General features: G+C 38.0%; 1 protein-coding gene across 4 annotated transcripts in view; it reads left to right on the plus strand.

The window, feature by feature from the left end:
- The window catches only part of LOC109853925 (putative mediator of RNA polymerase II transcription subunit 26), a 60,973-nt gene that overhangs the window by 17,609 nt on the left and 23,823 nt on the right, over positions 1–19,541 (plus strand). For 2 of the 4 annotated variants that reach the window (XM_020426499.1, XM_020426501.1), the window contains exon 1: positions 15,568–16,207. The exons of the other annotated variants lie outside the window; for them this stretch is intronic. The gene's annotated coding sequence lies outside the window, so the exon portion shown is untranslated. Of the gene's footprint in view, positions 1–15,567; positions 16,208–19,541 lie in introns of those variants that run through there. 4 annotated transcript variants of the gene reach the window in all.

Here is a 19,541-nt window from a genome sequence, read left to right on the forward strand (position 1 = left end):
ATAACACAATTTATTGGTGCTCGAGATACGTGTTTGTAGAAAAGTAAGAGCAAACCGTTGGCTGATCAAAATCTATTAATGAGAGAGAGAGAGAGAGAAAGAGAGAACAAAAAATAGTATAAAATGAGCTATTTTATTTTCTCGCAATTTCTTCGATATTTAAGCATGACAGTGAGCAATTTCAGCGTATAGTACGTAGAGCTTTACAGCTCGCCGAATTATCAGATATCGCTTGTCACGCCATGTACCGTCGACATTCGACAGATATGATGCCCACAATGGCGCGTTTGCGGCTGATACCTATTCGTCGCCTTTTTACCCCTCTTCGAAATATATAAAATCCTGTCGAAGAGATGTATTTCCATGTGAGGGGATGGATGGAGATATATATACAATATATAATATATATATATATATATATATATATATATATATATATGTATACATGTATATATGTGTATATATATACTATATATCGAAGGGATACAGGGCGGCGCAAAGAGGAAAAAGATCGGAAATGTGAGAAGGAGAAAACTCGGTCGCGAGCGAGAACGACGAGAAAAGAGCGACGCAAATCCTCTCGCGATTTCCCTCGAACTAAACCAGAAACTCTTCTTCTTGCATCTTTCTTCGATGCTTTCAGCGCGAAACTCTCTAGATCTCCGAATAGAGAGAGAGAGAGAGAGAAAGGGTCTTGCTAGAGTCTCTTGTTAGACAGAGAAAATGATCTATTTCACACCATCTTCCTCGAAGCTCTCTTTGGATCGATAAAAACGCCGCGCCGGGAATAGAAGTACATAATATTTCTTTTTTTCTTTCTCCTACTCTTTCAGTTTTGTGAAATAATGCCGATAATCGCAGCTTCGCCGCATCGTAAATATTTCTGGAATTTTGTACGATTTGATAAATGAAACAATTTCGAGGATGTAACACGCTTAAACGCTTTTAACGTTAAAAAAGTAATTTAATGGCAACGGATTCTTATTCTCTTTACGCGCGGGAAATAATGTATTTCATATCTGCGGATTTTATTTCTGCTCGCATATTTTACGATTTTTATTCTCTGTAGTCTCTTTCCTAATAAATTGCACGGCTTTTCTCCTCACGTGAGGAACGGACGTGATCAACTTTACCGAAGCGTCCTGACAATTCGATTCATCACGCGTAAGGTAGCACTCGGATCCATAACACTCTATACGGTAATGATTACGACAGCTTTTCAGCGAAAGCTTTTTTTTTTTTTTTTTTTTATTCCGCGAGACGTGCCGGCGCGGCGTTGCGCGTTGACGCATCGATTTACGTCGTCGTGGACACTATGAAGCTTGCAGTGCATATATACACAGACCGCGTGCACATGCAATTCTCCGTTGCAGATGCACCGAATGCGAGTCGGGTAAACGGTGGCCAACGGTGCGTATTCGGTGCGTTTGCACCGAAGTGAATTAGCGCACTTGGCTGTAGATGCATACGTGTTCCCGCGTTTACAGCTGCTTTCGTTATATATAGGGTGTCCCGGAGCAACAGGATGCTCTTCCAACCGCGAATGTTACTGTGGGAATTGAATAGGAGTTGCGGTCGTTACGAAGACGAGTGGTTGTTAGAAGTGGTTGTTAATATCCAACGTTTTCTTGAAATGGCGAGGAAAACGTGAATTTTTTTATCGAATTAAATTCTTACAAATTTTGTATTTTTTAAAAATTACGTCTCTCATTTCTCAGAGTTAATCGAAAACAAAAATGTAGAAAAATAAAATCTAACAAGAAAAAAGAAGTCTCTACATTTTTTTTTCTTTTTTTTCGTTTTTTTAACACTCCTTTCGCACCCGTTTTATTTGTGCGAGCAGAAAAAATTATTTACGTAATAAAGCTCGGTTAACGCTCGTGCGGACCGCTCTCAGCATCATATCTTTTGTAATTTCTATTCTCCGAAGAGAATCTCCTGTGTGAATTAGTGGTGAACAGGTAGGTATAGTCCCTCGTAATATCCGCGCGTCTATTCAGCTGTGTAATTAATAGCGACGTATGCAAATGTGCGAGGTGCCGCACGCGAAGAGAAAACCGCGACCGAGAACCTTGCATTATGTATGACCTTTTTAAAGATAGATTTATCAATATCCTGTGCGCGAACCTTTGAAGTAAAAATCGCAAAATTTTTGAAAACGTGTCTGTTTTGCAGTTCTTTTCTGCCTTTGAAAAAAAAAATTACGCGCGCAGTTTTCAACGAAGAGCTTGACGCGCGATGTTTTTTGTCGCATTATCTCTGCGTAATATTCATCTAATTAATGGGCGCGGACATATGCGCGCAACGCGGACGAGACAATATCCCATATCGGATTTCGCGTAATCGCATTGTTAGTCAGTTCCGGATATAATTATGTTATATATGCAGCTAACGTTCATTTTGTAATTTTCTCCGCAGCTTTTTTTCGAATTCCACTTTTTTTCGCGCAACTTCACTTATTCGTCAAATACGCGCGCGTATGTGATCGTTTTTCTTTTTTTTGCAAAAGTTTAGATTCTCGCGCGAAGAGTCCTTAAAATATCATCGGAATGAAAATTTTCTCAAAGGGCACTCTTTTTTTGCAATTTAACATATTGCGCACTCGAAAACTTCTGTGTGTGCTTTGCATGTTAAAAATCTAAGTTTTTTATTGCGAAAAAATTTTGTGTATAAACACCACTTGTGCTGTCGCTTCCTCTTGTTTAATATTCACGTTTATGTTTAATCCGCCTGATTGATGCGTACGTACATGCTCGAATGGCGCAAAATACGCAACATATGGAAACAATGTCGCGCTATATCGTGCGTTTCGCCTCGACTGTTTTGTTTCTTCTCACGTGCAACCTGCATGCATATACGTATACATATATATACGTATGTATATAGAAAGAGAGAAAGCTTCTTTCTTTCTCTCTCTCTCTCGACGTATATAAAGCTGGAAAGGTCGCAAAACGGAAAATGAAATTCGTGCGCCTATCGTAGCGTCATATCCCTCACGTTCGAATAACTCGCGAGAGAAATTTTATTTCTTTCTCTTTTTCTCTCTCTCTCTCTGTCCCTCTTTTTCCTTCTTACTCACAGTCTTCGGATGCACACGCCTCATCGCTGTCACGCCGTTTGTTCGCTGGTTCGTTCGTTCGTTGGCTTCCTTTTTCGCCGCGCAATTTCCGCAGCATGCGGACTCGTCGATATTCATTCTCGTTTCTCCCCGGGTTCGTACGCGCGCGCTAGCAACAGCGCGGAACATTCGACGAAGGATTGATTTGTCCGTAATGTCGAAAAAAGGTGGGAGAGATAGTAGTGGCGTTCTCGTGCGCGTCCAATAACTGTTCGATCATCTCTCTCTCTCTCTCTCTCTGTCTTTCTCTTCCAGTCTATAACCGGATTACCATCCGATATACAGAAACATCCCTTGGCTCTCAACATTGCGTGTCCCGAGAAATAAAAACGCTCGAAAGTATTTATTTTGAGAAACTTCAAAAATGAATTATCTTGCCTCATCTTTTGAGAACGCGCGTTCTCGTTTCCTGTGCCGGATCGACTCGTTAACTTGATTACCGGCCAATATTATCGGAAATGATATATAGCCACGTTTTGTTTTTCACTTTGATATGCTCCAGTTTCCGAAAATTTTGTTACACATCTGTGCTTAAGAACAATAATATTTTTTTCCACGCGATGTGTTCTTTTGTTTTCGTACCTTCGTATATAATGTATTTCCTTTTCATGTGTTTTTCCTTCCAATGTGTTTTTTTCATATGTGCAATATTGTTACACATTAAAGTCTTTTTTCTAATAAAAAAATATAAAAAATACGAGACATTTTGTTTATAGCAGTGGGAGAGAAAATCAGGACGCGAGATATAATTCACTCCTAAGCAAGAAAAGTTTTTCATTTGTGTGTTAATTCAATAGGTTTTTCTCGAGAAAACTTGGACGATTTTTCTGCAGCGCGATAAAATCTGCATGTTTGAGAACATCCACGATTTTGTAACATATTACAGGAATTTTTTATATATTTTTTTATAAAAAAAACTTCCCTTAGATTTTTAATTAATGTCGCTATTATAGAACCGAAAGTCACATTTATTTTCGTTTGATTGTGACATTTTTTCCGAGTTTACGATCAATTTATCGTTATTAAATCGCGGGATATTGCAGAGGAAAAAAAATCCAGAGGGATAAGAAATTCACGGTTGACCAACGACGGTTAATCTTACCCTTAATTGATTCTCTGTCTTGCTCTTTCTAGTGCCACTCACAGAAGCGGGGAGTCAGTTAAAATAAAACTAATGTTAACCGGGGCGGTGAAGCCGGCAAAAACGATATCTGAGAGCAAAAAAGATACCTAATTAAGCAGTAAAAGAACGCAAAGAGCAAATATGAGACTCGTTAATTATGCATTTTTCACTTTCCGCATTTCTTTTATTCTTTCACATGGACTCGCTTCTTTAAAATACTAATATCTATTCCAATTTTTCTCGATATACATGAAACTATATATTTAATTACAATTATATATATTTTAATTACATATATTTTTTTAAGTAACTTTTTGTTATGTATTGTTTTTGTTATGTATTTTTTTTACAAAAATAACGCAAGTTGTATCCAGTGTTTGTGTGTGTAGTTTTCTCACAAAGCGCCACTATTAATCAATCGCTCTGGAGGGTGCAATTCAAAAAGAGCACAGAAGGGAATTCCGCAATTGCCAAATAAATTATCGCTAACATAGGATAGGAAAGAAACGTGTCTATAAATCGTTTACGATATCGCTCGGTAATCAATTCGACGAGCCAATCTGACACGGGAAACGAGGACGCGCAACGAGCATATACGTTTATGCTCATCTCGGCGCAAAAATCGAACACCATTGATTTTCACGTTCGCGTTTATTAATAGAACATATCATCTTTAATCTGAAATTCAAACTTAACTTCCTATTGTCGCACGATATTGTCTCGCTATATATGTATGGCAATTTATTCGCTCAATTTTCAACTATTTTCGCATATCAAGAAATTTAGCAGAAATATCTTCTGATCGGTCAAAAAATAATAATAATGCGCTATTTTTGTACTATCAAAATGATAATAATGCGAAACTCTTTTGATGGCACAGAAAAGTTTATTTTTACTACGTGGTTTTCCATCATTTATTTTTACGTTCTAAACTTTTCAACTATGCGCCGATTTTCCGATACATTTGGGCTTGTGTCATATAAATCACAGGTGACGCGTATAGGCATCGGACTTAATTAACAATGTGGAATTCTCGTGGCAACCCCTAACATGTACGATACGCAGCTCCGTGATTTATGTGCCACGAGAACAAAAACCGTGATCTATACGGGGTGTCCTCTAATAGACCCCCGTTATACGGTATAGAATATTCAGTGATTATATAAAAACTGAAGTCGCTTCTTTATCAGGTCGAGTGTCGTGATTTTGCCAGTTTTCAAGTTTTTTTTTTTTGCAATAGGAAAAGCGAATGCCTAATAAATCACTTCATGACTTTATTAAAACAAAATCGAGCTAATTATTTATAAGTTGAATTATTTATAAGAACACCTCGTAAAACAAAACTCCTCTGATTTTCACTAATTATAAAAGTGAAACCGAAGTGAATTTGTTCGACCCGACGCGAATACAATAAAGGCTTTGTAGCAGCGAAGCGATAAGAAACGAAATGGAAGTCGAAAAACAACAAAAGCTTCTTTTATATTCACTTCGCGGGCGTAACGTTGGTTACAGTAAGAGAGTTGGATAATGTTTCAATTATAAAACACTTGTTGGCAATCATTTATACATTGACTTAAATATGTTTATTTTAAAAATTTGTTTTTTGTTTTTTTAAGAACGACCGATTTGTATACGTGAGTATTTGAAGGAAATATTTTATTATTTATTGTAAATACATTTAATTCTCGAAGAAGACGATCTTACTTTGACAAGAGCTCCTTGCAAGGAAATCTCGATATACGCTTCAATTGCCATCGCATTTATATCTCCGGTGCCATTTGCGAGAGTGTGTTTGGATTTGGTGCATTCGCTTTAATCAAAGCTGCTCGACCCTCGCATGCAGTTTCCGCCTCTGTTATTTGTCGATGGAGAGATACTCGTTTGCTATAAATAAGCCGCTTCTACTTGCGGTCGATTCCTCTCCTTTACTTACGAAAATAACAATTTGCGAAATGTCGAAGCGATAAGCCCCCGCAAATACGCACATGTACATATGTACGAAATGCACCGCCGCGCATGAAAACGTATGCGCGTGATTCGCATAAAAGCGAGATTTCACCGAGATCTCGAAACTCGAATAGAATAGCACCAATTTGGACAAAAGCCGGCGAACGAGATATAATATCTTGGATCGTAGATGAAACGAACTCACGTTTCTCGCGGGGATAAAGGGCCTAACCAGAAACGCGCAAAACGTGAAATCTCTCTTTCTTTCTCTATGTGATCAAAAGAAAAATACTATGCTCTAATGAGAGAATAACGATAAATAAGCGGAGCAAAACAGGAGAGGAGAAATGTTTCATAAAAGTAAATACGTCGTTTGTTACTTACCAAACTCAGGTTGTACAATTTTGTTTCAACAGTTATACTTCCACGATTGCGTGAAAATTGAAGAATGAGTCTCGTCGGAATGTAGAATATTATACTCGTTAGTACCTCCCGCTCGTTATTCGATCTCTATTCTCTTCAATTGAGATTCTCTCTCGAAGCTGGAACTCTCCAATTCCATTTGAGAGGTCCATTCGAGTCGCAATGAATTCAACGAGCCATTTCGACAATAAGTGCATCGCAAGAAAAGAGACTTTTCCACATGAAAGTCTTGAAATTTATTCCAAATACGTATATTCGTTTATCCCTGACCCTGCTCAACGTCTAGAACTTAATCGGACCAAGGCGGGAAAGAGGGGAAGGTAACGCGAGGAAAAGAGCAGAAAGAATATGAGAAAGTCGGAGGAGGAGGAGGAGGAAGAGGGAAAAGAGAAAGCGATATGATGAAGCACTTAGATATGATGAAAGAAATAGTAAGACAAGTGATGTCACAACCACACCTTGGAAAATTTATTTACTTTGTGAAACAATATGTGTGTACTCTGTGAAATAAACAACGTGTACACACAGAACAAGTTTTGCCGGAATAACAAGAAGAATAGTTACTATATATGGCCATCAGGAAAAATTTGCTTATTAAATGTATCAATAATACATTTTGACAAAAATATATCTGGCACTTTTTGTTTTTCTTTCTTAAATCCGTTGAATGCCGGAACAATTTTATACGACTTGCTTAAAGTGCCGGAAGGAATTTTTTGTTATGTGATGCATATGGCATCGCCGGTGACCTCCACGACATTCGACGTGTTAATCTTGATTTTTTCGATTTTTAAATTTTCAATTGAAAACCAGAAAATCAACTTTATCTCGATATTCGCGTAGGAAGAGACTTGCTTGTTCAGGGTTTGTTCTCACATCCGCAGGTAGTGTTTATTCTAAAAATATAATGTTCACTTCCGCACATCACACACACACACACACACACAAAAGGTATATTATCTCATCACGTACACGATAGTGTCGTCACGACACTTCTTGGCTCGCGGCGACAATCATTTCAAAGTAATTGCGTTCTTCGCAAACTCCAACTCTTTTTCGATGATACGAGACGTACGAGCGAACTCCTCTCGTCAAACTTTGCCACTAAAGCAACTCCGCTCTCGCGTTTCTTCACTCGTTAGCATATCTATCGAGTGCTTTCGGCAAATCAATGCGTCTTTGCTTTCATCGACTCTTAGAGAGGAGTTTCGCTGCTCGCGTTTCAACTTTTATTCTGCCTTGTTTTTAAACTAGACCTCGTTTTCATCGCGCTTATCGGGCATCTTGATCGTTGATCGTTATTCGAACTCTTCCAATTCCGGTCTGTGGGAATCATTAAGCAAGAGCTTAATCGACAGTGAAACCGCGTTCATAAACAAAAATAAAAAACTCTTACACTACCGGTGCGTCCGATACCGCAGCCACTCTGTGCTTTTATCGACCATTCGTCGATATTTAAATACCGATGTTGACATAAAAACTCCGCTAATCGTAAGTTTTGACGAGACGTGATAGAAGAAATAAACTAAACGACAAAAAAAAAAAAAATATAAATAAATAACGTACAGAAAAGCACGAGAAGAAAAAGATGAAAAATAAGAAGCGAAAAGAAGAATGAGGAAAACTTAATAGATTCTGTGATAATGATGATGATACAATCTTGTAGCTTTATGTTTTTGCGCAAGAGCGCGAGTTAGAGACGCTGCGCGTCTCGTAATAGAACAATCAGAGATAACAAGTCTTTTTAATTCGCAATGACTCGCGAACGTCGCGCCGCGCGACGAATGCTCATAATGTAATTTGATGACGATTACTTTCGCACCGAATGCGCATCGCGCCGCTCGCGTTGTTCTGTTCACAGAGCGGATTATTACAAGAACACCGTGCGCATCGCGCGCAGAAATGCCTGCGGCATTCCGGGGCTGTCGGGGAAGATCGTGTTACATGGTGAATACGCACGTGGTGGCAATGCGTGTCTATCAGATTTCCGTTTCGCTTCGCGACGTGGCGATAATCCGCCGGAGTTTCGGATTTATTCCGGTTTTCGAGCTCGGCAGCTCGGCGCGACGTTGTAGTCCGGGATCGTGGATAAAAAACGTTTTTTCCCCGGAACAAAATGGCTCGAGATTATCGGTTTGTGTGCGCGTTGATCACTATTTTCGGCTTTAAAAAGATTTACACAAATCGCGCGTCGTTTGCGCGCGCACTTTTACACAGAGTTTCCACACTTTAGTGTTCTTTTTTCTTTCAGATTTATTTTGCGTTTTTTTTTTTTTTTTTTTTTTTTTTTTAAAGCGCCAAGTGCGGCACATGTTCCTTCCGGAAGTAACGGCGCGCAGCTATTTAATTCGCCGTTTCGTAACTTTGGATTCACTAGATTCGTTCTGAATTTATATTCTTTCCGTCTTAGCGCTAATGTATGTTCGATAACGTAACGACGAACGGGGTTTTGTAACGCACCTCTAATATCGATCGGATGGGCGACAGCAAGCGCGTCAGCGAGCAAGCTGGATCGAGGCGTTAAAAGTTCGGAATTTAGTTTAATTAGATTTTCTTGATAATAAAATTGCTCGGCAATAATTTCCGACAACAGAATTCCACTCGACCTGAGATCGTTACAGGTCAGCGTACCGTAGAGAGTCACTTCATCATCCTTTTTTTTTTTTTTTATTTTTTCTTTTTTCCAGGTCAGACGTCTAAAGTAACACAAAGCGTCCGGAAAACGTTCGCGTTTATCGAAAACATCTTTGTTTATCGGAGCGAAACGATACTTTTGTCATTCCGAGAAAATTGATTGATGATTAGTGCGATAGGTGAATGCATTGCGATTAACATAATAATTATATTATGTAATTAATGATTAACGTTTAATTTCACGTCGTTGATTGATGATTCAGGATACGATGTTACACGTTAATAATGAAATATAATATAATATTGTATATCTAATTACCACAAGCAAATTATCAATTAATTTTGTCATAAAATTCTCGCAAATCACGCGATGATTTTTGTTTTGTTAAGAACGCGTCTTTAACAATATTCTATATATAGTTGTCACGATTATTCGGCGTTTATGACAAAACGAGAGTGTCTTTGCACGGGGATGTATTGTTCCTTATAATCGGCTTTACCAAAACTTTGGCAATTAATGGAACTTCAGCGAATGCGGAGCGTTCTCGCTTTTCCTTCGGTTGGATTTCAGCACCGATTACAGCCCCCTCGTTATTGAACTTGGCCGCTCCCTCTTTCGCGGTAACGCGGCCGAAAATTCACGCAGTGTTACGGTCGTTGAGCTAACAAAGCTACAAAAAATATCGTTATTTCTCTCAATGGTCTTTATGTAATTTTGAATAGGAGGATTTTGCTCTCAGCTCTTACAATTTAATTTAATTTTTTTACACCGATAATTGAAACGCTCCTCTTGTGATTTATACTCGCGAACGCGGTTGTGACATGTCTGAAACACACATCCTATACATATACATATGTGTATGTCATTGAATGTCACAATGAACAATAGGGTCTTCGTCAATTGCGACAACGTGCTGATGCTCGTTATCGCATGTACATAAATGCCCCATTCGATATCCGTCGCATCGTAACGATCGTGCCGAACTTCGTCTTTGTCCTTTTATCCAAATTTTCCCGAAACTAGGGTGGAATGCTGGTTCCGCTCGCAGCCAAAACCGAAAACAGTTCGAGCTTATACCTCGAGTAGGCTGTTGCGTTAACCGTTGTTGTCGTCGTCACGTTTCTATGACGACCGTGCGAGCCTGTTCGATAAGCGCTGAATAATAAGTTAGTGGCTCGTTGCGGCGAAATATAGCGCGTTACGTCGCAACGTGCTTATCGTTATTTAATAAACGACATTCCCATAACGGCATTTCGCGCGATTGTTCTTCGATACTTGTTAGCTTTCGCAATCAAAAAGCGTCTCGTATATAAACAGCGAAACAGCGAAATAAAGTTAGATTGAAACTAAATTGAAATTCCATTCTCACAATGTTCGCTCGAAATTATTTTTCATATTATCTGGAAATATCTGACGATTGTGTCGATTCTTAAAATCGATCGATGTTCAATCGTTGTAGTCACGTACGAGAGTCGAGAATGCGACGTCAAATTAATCGATCGCATTAATCAACACTCAACAATCTGTCGTTAAATATTTATGTCGATGTACGCGCCACATCATTTGTATCTGTGTGTATTTTTGTGCGCGCCGAGCAGCTTCAAGAGAGATTTAAACCCAAGTCGAGATAAATTCCCGCACTCACTCACCCCACACTCTTTCTCGAGTCGCACGGATCTGTATGGTCGGATAGGTCCTGTTTTGTATCACGCCGTTCGTCGACCAGGCCGCAGGAAAAGGCTCGTTTGCCGACACTCTCGCCGCGTCGAGTTGTCCCGATCTGAATGACCGGCTTGTTACGCACTGATTTCGATTAAGTAAGTCTCGGAGACGGAGACGAAGAATTCCGTTCTATCGCGCACACCGAGAAAAAAATAATAATGAGGTCTCTTTGTGAATCGCGTGTCGACGAGACGCACGCGAATAAACGAGATTTTGCAAATAATTGTCACGCACGTGTGATACAAACTCGGAAACCTTTTTTCAAAAAAGGTAAGAACAGGCGTTAACTACACGTCAAATACACCTTTTCTTGCCTTTTTTTGGAAAGATACGTTTTTCAAGTTAAAACATTTTATATTTTGTAGTATTATTAATTTTGTAAAACAAGTTTTATAAAAAAAGAAGTTTTCGTAATATTACATCAATTTGTAATGTATTAATTTTTAATTTTTTACTTTATAAAATTAAAGTATATAGTTTATTAAGTTTTAATTTATTAATTTTTTACCTCATATATGCTACGGTAAGGTTACTCGGTCACGTGAACGCGGCGGGGTCACTGACCTCGGTCGCGCGACCGCGGCGGGGTTACTGACCTCGGTCGCGTGAGCGCGGCGGGGTCACTGACCTTGCGCGTTAACTTGGCGCGAAGCACTATCGTGCCTCTTGACGTCCTGGGGGATTTTGTTTTATAACTTTTTGATTGTATAGAAAATTAGATTTTATTATGAAAACTAGAATATTTCCTTTGTAACACGTTTTTACATGTACAAAAATATATTTTTAATTATATTTTTGTCTCATTTTCGGGCGTGAAAATGAAATTATAACGTTTTTTTTTTTTTTGAGCACTTATGCGCTTTTGTGTGCCTCACGAAGCGTACAATGGAAGAACTGTCTCGCATAATTTGTTATGCTAATAACTTTGCACAGAGCCGAAAACTCGAGACACTATTTAGTTCGAGCATTTCTCTCCCGGTGCGTTTTTGTCATCTGTGCATTTGCGCGCGCGCGCGCTTTTCAAGTCCTTTAAATAAAATATGCTCATAAAATAGCAGATAAAACTTGACTGAAAGTTTCATTACCGCGATGAATTAATCTTTCTCGTAATATATATATGTATGCGCAAATCTCTTATGTCAAGCAGCGCATTTTCAATTTTCGCGCACGATGTACATACACTTGGCTGGAGTTTTCCGATAGGACGAGAGAGAGAGAGGAGAGAGAGAGAGAGAGCAAGCGGTTCGTGGTTGAAATACGGCAACCGCAGGCGGAAAACGTAATCCGGCACAACGATATTTCGATTTTACCGCGTCCTTGCGGTTTCATTCAGGTGCAAAAAGCGCGCTCATTACTATATCCTGGGAAGAGCATATACGCGCGCGCGTGCAAATGTCGGATATAAATTCGAAAAACAAGATTATAGGTTTTCCCGTATGCAGAAGTTGCGCTTTCGCGCGGATCACTCCGGAGAAAAGGGACGATAACGTAATCGATAAATCATTTCGACGTTGATGAGATAGACCTGAGCTCTTTACCTCCGTAATTGTGATTTATCGGCCGATCGTTGATCATATTATTATCGTACATTCAAGCGCGAAAATTCTGCTGAACAATGCAGAGAGATTCTTGTGGTATCGTTCAATAAGACCAAAAAAGATATAATTCTAAATAAACACGGTAACACGCGTTTAATGTAATTTTAACCGATAACAAAAGGAGATCATTACATTAGCACTTCGCGGTTATCTCATTTCTTTTAATTAAACTATTTACGTATATGTTACACCTAAATACGTATATATTGTCGCCAATTACAACCGCTTTGTTTTTTTTTCTCACACTTTTTTTATACACATAGATACACGCGGTATTAGAATAATTAGAAATTATTTACGCCCCGAATCTCATGACTCTTTCATGCGACAATCAGAATTTAAAACGTTTCTTAACTGGGGTTCTTATGCTTGGCCTCCGGGCGTTTACCAAGCTACTTTACTAGCTGGACCCGCGTAATTGGAGAGGACTCGGAAGTTCTTGGCCTCTGTCCCGACTCTTCGTCTGAACTTTCCTGTCGCCTGCAACACTCGCCGCGCGCGGCAGCTCTCCAATTGCCGCGAGAAACTATAGAGCGCATAATTAACGGACTCCCGAGACAAATGCTCCTGCGCTTTTACCCGCGCAACCGTTCTTCCGGATCACCACCCGTTCAAATTGCAGGATAAAATTTCACTCACTGAATAGTGGGTGGCTGTTTATTGCATAACAACTGAGATGCATGTGTGGTATATAAATATCCGTATTATTCATCAATATTTAATATATAAATATTTATATTATTTATTAATATCTCATATTTTATTCTGCTGTTAGAAGTAAAAAACATTTTGCGCAAAAAAATATCAAAACATTTCAAGCGCTTCTCTTTGATTCAATCATATTGAATAAAAAATCTAGGAAATTTATGCAAAAACACTCTCGCACGCTAAAATATTTTGATTTTGATTTTGATTTTTGTTTTAAGTACGGTATTCTGTAAATGCGTTCTATAAGAGCCTTAAACACAACTATTGTAATATTAAAATGTATATATGCGTAGATTTACACGCATAATCTATTTTTTTTTATACCGTCGATATCGTGTATGCAATATTAAAGACACACGTGACAAAAGTAAAGTCACGTGACTTTACTCTCGTGATTCTAGTCACGTGTTGTTGTTCCTCTTCTTTCTGTCACATGATCTTGCTTTAATCACGTTTTTAAAGTCACGCGTTGTTTTTTCTCTTCTCCCTATCACGTGATCTTACTTAGGTCTTTTTTTAAAGACACGTAACTAAAGTCAAAGGGTTAATCATTTTTTAAGTATCGTACATAAAGCAAAGTACCGAGAGCATTCTATGTAACATTATAATGATCGGTCTCTGTATTAATTATAAATTTATAATAATCTGTCTTGCGAAAAAAATACGACGCAAAAAATATTATTTTTTTATTAATTGAAAAGTTGTTTAATTGAAAATTACTTTGAGTGAGAAAGGTTGTGTTGTCGTTGCTATAGATAATTAATCCGCATCGCTTGTTCGAGCGTAAGCCATGTGTGTCTTGCGCGCACGTGAATATTACGCTACCATCTTTCGCATGAGCAAAAACATCGTGTCGTACGCGCGTTTGGAGAATAACAAAGATATGCAATTAACACGTGCGCGGAAACGAGAAATGCTTCTCGCTCGTCTATATAAATGTATTTTCCGCGAGAGAAATTTCTCAATATATTCGCTCTGATTATATTATCCGAAAGCAGCTTACATTTTAGTCGATTATATTCGTGTTTTTTTTTTTAACAGTCATTACGCTGGTATCATTTTTTTGTCGCGCCATCGTCAAGTGTCTTCTGTATTAATGCATCGTTTTCTTATTTTGTTTTTCCTCCATTTTATCTGTTTTATAAGTTTGTCGAATTTTTTTCAAGCATTAATTTATTCAATTTCTTTTCCAATTTATTTTTAAAAGACGAGAGAAACGCAGAAGTGATATGTATAATGGAAGCGATGCATTTGAATCTAAATTACTTCAATTTTACGCAACATCGATATTTTAATAATTTCGTTCGTTATCCATAATGAACATCCTAGAGATGAGCGCACAATTTTTCCACAGATGCGATAAAAATATTTGCACGAATTCCGTGAAAATTATGATTACGGAGCTGAACAGGAAGAAGGTTCTCATGTGCTTTCAAGTGATAAATGTAAATTCACGCGTTTGCGGTAATTTCCTGGTGCAATCCAAAATTATACCAAGTACTTATGAAAAAAAAAAAAAAAAAAAGATAATGCGCGAGACGTTCGAAACTTTCTTCCCGTAAGTTCGGACTCGGTAATATCAGAAGTACGCATCTTTTTCACAAAAGGAAAAAAGAAGTTTATCCCCGAGAGAGATACGACGTTTACCTAGAGAATTTCGGACGTTTAAGGAAATTGAGGTAGCGAGGACGAACGAGAAGGTGGATATTGTAATAATGACGAGAATTTCACGGTAACTATAGCAACGTGAATACGATGATAAAATATAGTCACAAAACAATAATGAAGTACGAATATATGTATGAAAAAAATATATGAGTCGAATAACAATATAAAAAAATAGCTGAACTCAAATTTACTAACTTAGAGAAAAAACATAGCTCGTTATATTTTCATATTTTTTGTAGATTGTTTTTTCTCATATTTCAGTGACATATTTTTTTGCAAGGATATTACATTGCCAAGGATATTACATATTTGACGCGAGATGCTCGCTGTGTAGATTTAATCCGGCCTCGACGATTTCATATTTCTGGATTTTGTTCTTGTACCGTGTACTTGAGGAATTAACTGGATAATTTAAAATGAAATACGAAAAAACTAATTTTGTTTAAAATACGCTCTGTCTCTCTGTTTCCGACTGCACTTGCGATGCAGTGCCAGAACGGTGGATGTAGAAAGCCGGCTGTTAAACAGCACAAGGGTGGTGCGCGCTGCGCGATGCGCGACGCAAACGCGGCTCAACGCGGCCACCTCGGCCACGCAGTTCGTCGACGAGCGCGGCGCCGAGTGTTCGCTGACGTTTTCTCTTCTCTATTGCATCCCTTCGTTCTACGTCGTAAAAATTGACAGTTCGCGTTGACACCGATTGCACTTGGCGCGGAGGCACCAATGCTTCGAGAAAGCAGAAGCGACTGATTTCCAATTTCGCGATTTTCGCGCGCGTCCGTCTCGCGCTCTTTGACATTTCTCTTTTTATTTTTTTCTTTTCTTTTCTTCTGACGAAGCAGATTTTTTATATTCCAGCGGTTATTTGAAACATATCCACGGGAAATGAGTCACATTGTGTCTTTCCGTTTTTGTCTCGCGGTCGATAGGTAGCCGGCGTGACGAGTGTATGTCACGAGTACGTGGATTTATTGTCGATCGACGCGGTTGCGATAATCGAGACGCTTTACTGCCTCGCGTGTTTGACCGAATGGCTGTCGATAAAAATCTCCATATCAATGGGAACGTGATTCATTGGTCTGCTGATATGTTCGAGACAACCTTCTTCTGATTTTCCGGCGCCCGAGCCGGGGGAAACGCGAAATCGCGCGAATCGCCCTCGCAACTTTACGTACACGTCGCGTTACTTTTAGAAATGGATTTATTTTTAGAATTTCAAGTTCGTCGACTTTGTGCGGACTTCGTATGAGCGTACATATTACTGAGTGAGTAACGAAGCACAGTTCCCTTGCGAAAAACACCAGAGTTGCGGTTGAAACAATCGCAACTAGAGTAAAATTCACTGAAAATTCTTTAAAATTTGTTTCTTCAGGGTCTTGTTTTAAATAATGTTTAATTTTTGATGATACAAACTATAATTCAAACAACTATCTGATTAAGCTTTTATTTCAGAGAAAAACTCATAAATGCATGACACAGTTTATCCCTTTTGCTATAAATTGATTCAATTTTCAAACATCAGTTAGTCTGATTTACTTTTTGTTTTTTTTTTGTGACGATTCTAAAACCTTGAAAAAACAAAACCCATAGCATTGGGACAAATAAAAAAGATAACAATCTTGTTAGGTTTTGAAATGTTATAAAATTGCCATGAAAAAACTGCGAAAGCGCATCGTTGCAGTTTGCTCTGTATATTGTATTCTGAAATATGCGAAATATTAATTTCAAATCGCATGAAAGAAGAAAATTGAAAGATTGAGTGTTAACAATGCGGACGTTTTAAGGATTTGAGAGAAAAAATAAAGTTTAGACTTACATTTATTGAATATATTTATATATTTATTTAGTATATTTTTTATATTAAGTTTTTTATTTATACGTAGATCCAACGTAAAATTCTTTTTTTTTTTTTTCAAAATTTTAATCAAAATTTAATTTGCTCGACTTTAAAATTACTTTTCTCGATGCTTTAAAGAAATTTCACTAAATCGCTATCTTTCCATTGCAGATGTTGTTCAGATAAATTATGCGAGTATGGAGAGGAGAGAGGAGACACATTTTATATGCATTATCTACACATAGATGTAAATTACTGTCTCGCGTAGGTGCTCAACTCTGGTTTACACTAGTTCGAATTACATTATCATGCGGTAGACAGCTCTTCCGAGCTTGATGTAGAACTTGGGATTGTATCATCAAAATAACTTTATCAAGTTCGATGAAGAGAGGGAGATAGCGAGAGGAAGAGGAGTGAGTTATGATTCTGTGTAAAGCGAATCTTTAATTACTCATTATGTACTTGTATTTATTAAATTCATACGAGTATCTCTATTGCGGATAGACTGTTATTACACTACTTGAAGCAATTAAGATCTTCTCTTTTGAGCGACATTTCTGTAAATACAGAATTAAATTTTTCTCGGCTAGAAAATTAAAGTACTGTATTTATACATAAACGTATTTATTGAAAGCTCAAGTCTGATATACTTATTTTTTTTTTTTTAATAATTAGAAATCTTCAGTGTATAATATATTTCTTAATTGAGAGATGCGAGCGACTAAAATTTTCTTTACAGAAAGGACGAAGAAAAGAGAAATCAAATTTCGACGACACGAGAACCGGAAATTCTCTCGAAACTTCGTTTATTGAATTTAGCTCTCAAAATTGTGTACTCCTGTCGCGTATTCTCCCTGTCATGCGACGCCGGAATTCGAAACCGAAATGACATCCGCGGAAACGAAACTGTAACGCACAACCGCGTTCGGAAGATTATATTTCCGGATTTCGTCCATCCGAAGAGCGGTAGTACATCTTTGAATCGCGATACGTACAACTTTGATAAACCAGGAAATAGAGATGAGGCAAGTTTGTCTCCCGGCGGGAGCGTGCCATCTCTGCGGAGGAATCGCACTCGACGATTTTACACGATGCAAAATTGACTGCACTCCGCACGCGAAAACTTTATTTCCTCACTGAAAGAGAAAAATCTCCAACTGTATTAGAGATAGATGTGTGTATGTGTGTGTGTGTATGTATATGCGTTTGAAATTTCAAAAAGTTGGCTTTGACCTCTTTCTGCTGCACACCTCGGCAAAATTAATTAAAGGACAATAAAATCATCAAAATTGATGAAATAGTAAAGACATAATATACAATATAAATGAGAAAATTTAGTTACAAGTGGAAGAATACAATAGTATAACAATATAAACATAAAACAAAAACGATGAAACGCTCAACATGAGTTGGAACTTTCAACTTTTAATTATGCATACGCGAAATAACTCTTTTGATGTTTCGACATAAATTGCAATTATTAATGCAATTGCAACACTTTTAAGTGAATTTTATTTCAAAGCTCTTTGAACGTGAAAAAACAGCAGCTTCGCACGCACATTCTAGACTCATGTTTTTTTTTTTTTTTTTTCAAATTGATAATCACATGTAAACTATTAATTTTTTTTCTCTCCAATAGCACCTTGGACTTAAGGGTCATATGGTTTTATATTCTTATTGTTTTCAAATTGATTTTGTTTGTAAAGTGTCTTATGCGCGCGTGGTGATATGAAAAGATGGATCATTGTTCTCAAAACTATTTCCCTGAAAAAAATAGTCAGAATATGTCGCGCAAATCGATATGTTTATAGACAACCTAAATTGTCACATATGAAATTGTACAACAATTAGAAATTACTTCAAATACAATTATATATTTTTTTTCACGATTCGTGCGATTTTTACTCTCTCCTTCATGGGTGTTAGAGAACATCGTCCACGTATTTTCATCAAAATTGTGGATTGCCGAGAGTTTAGTTTTTGTTTTCTGTTTCTCGGGAGAAGAAAGTCACCGAGGTGACGATAATCACACGCGCGATCGCGTTGAATCTGATTTTCCTGTTTAGTTCTTTCCGCTCGGTCGGGAACGTTCTCCTCGTATAGCATCCCGCTGCCACGAAATTACCGTTCTTCTCGTGGCTTCCCCGGTTTCTACGTGCGAAACAGACGAATCGTAAATTCCACGGTCGACAGCTGTGTGGCGTGTTCGAAAGACCCACTCCGTCCGCGCGCCGGTCTAATTCATTCCGAGTCGACAGGGTGCACATGTAGCGACGGGTCGCGAATACTTGTGTGTGTGTGTGTGTATGCGCGCGCGCGAATTGCATTTTCAATTAAAAACTAGTTTACCAACTGGTTCGTCAATTCGCTCTACTAACGTCCCGTACTCGTGTTCCGTACTAACTTGCGCCGCATTTGCACTGGGATGTCATTACGGCGTTGCATGCAATTTCGATCTTATATCTCAATGATCTTAACATCACATTCAAGAGGATAAGATATATGTATATATATATGTATATATGGTATGTGTATATTTTACAGAGTATATAAACGCGATTTATTTATGTGCAACACACATACACTTCGTAGAGTAAGAAACTTTCATAATCTTTCATAATCTCACTCTTCTCACGAATACGTAAAAAATGTGAATGCGGCGGGAGCGCTTTAAAAGCCATGAATAAAAACGTTCTCATTAGGAGAGAAGCCACGTGCTAAATTCTTTATACTGACTTTTTTTTTTTTTTTTAATCCACACA

Source organism: Pseudomyrmex gracilis, unplaced genomic scaffold, assembly GCF_002006095.1.
Source record: "Pseudomyrmex gracilis isolate BER0280 unplaced genomic scaffold, ASM200609v1 scaffold_56, whole genome shotgun sequence".
NCBI classification, from domain to species: domain Eukaryota; kingdom Metazoa; phylum Arthropoda; class Insecta; order Hymenoptera; family Formicidae; genus Pseudomyrmex; species Pseudomyrmex gracilis.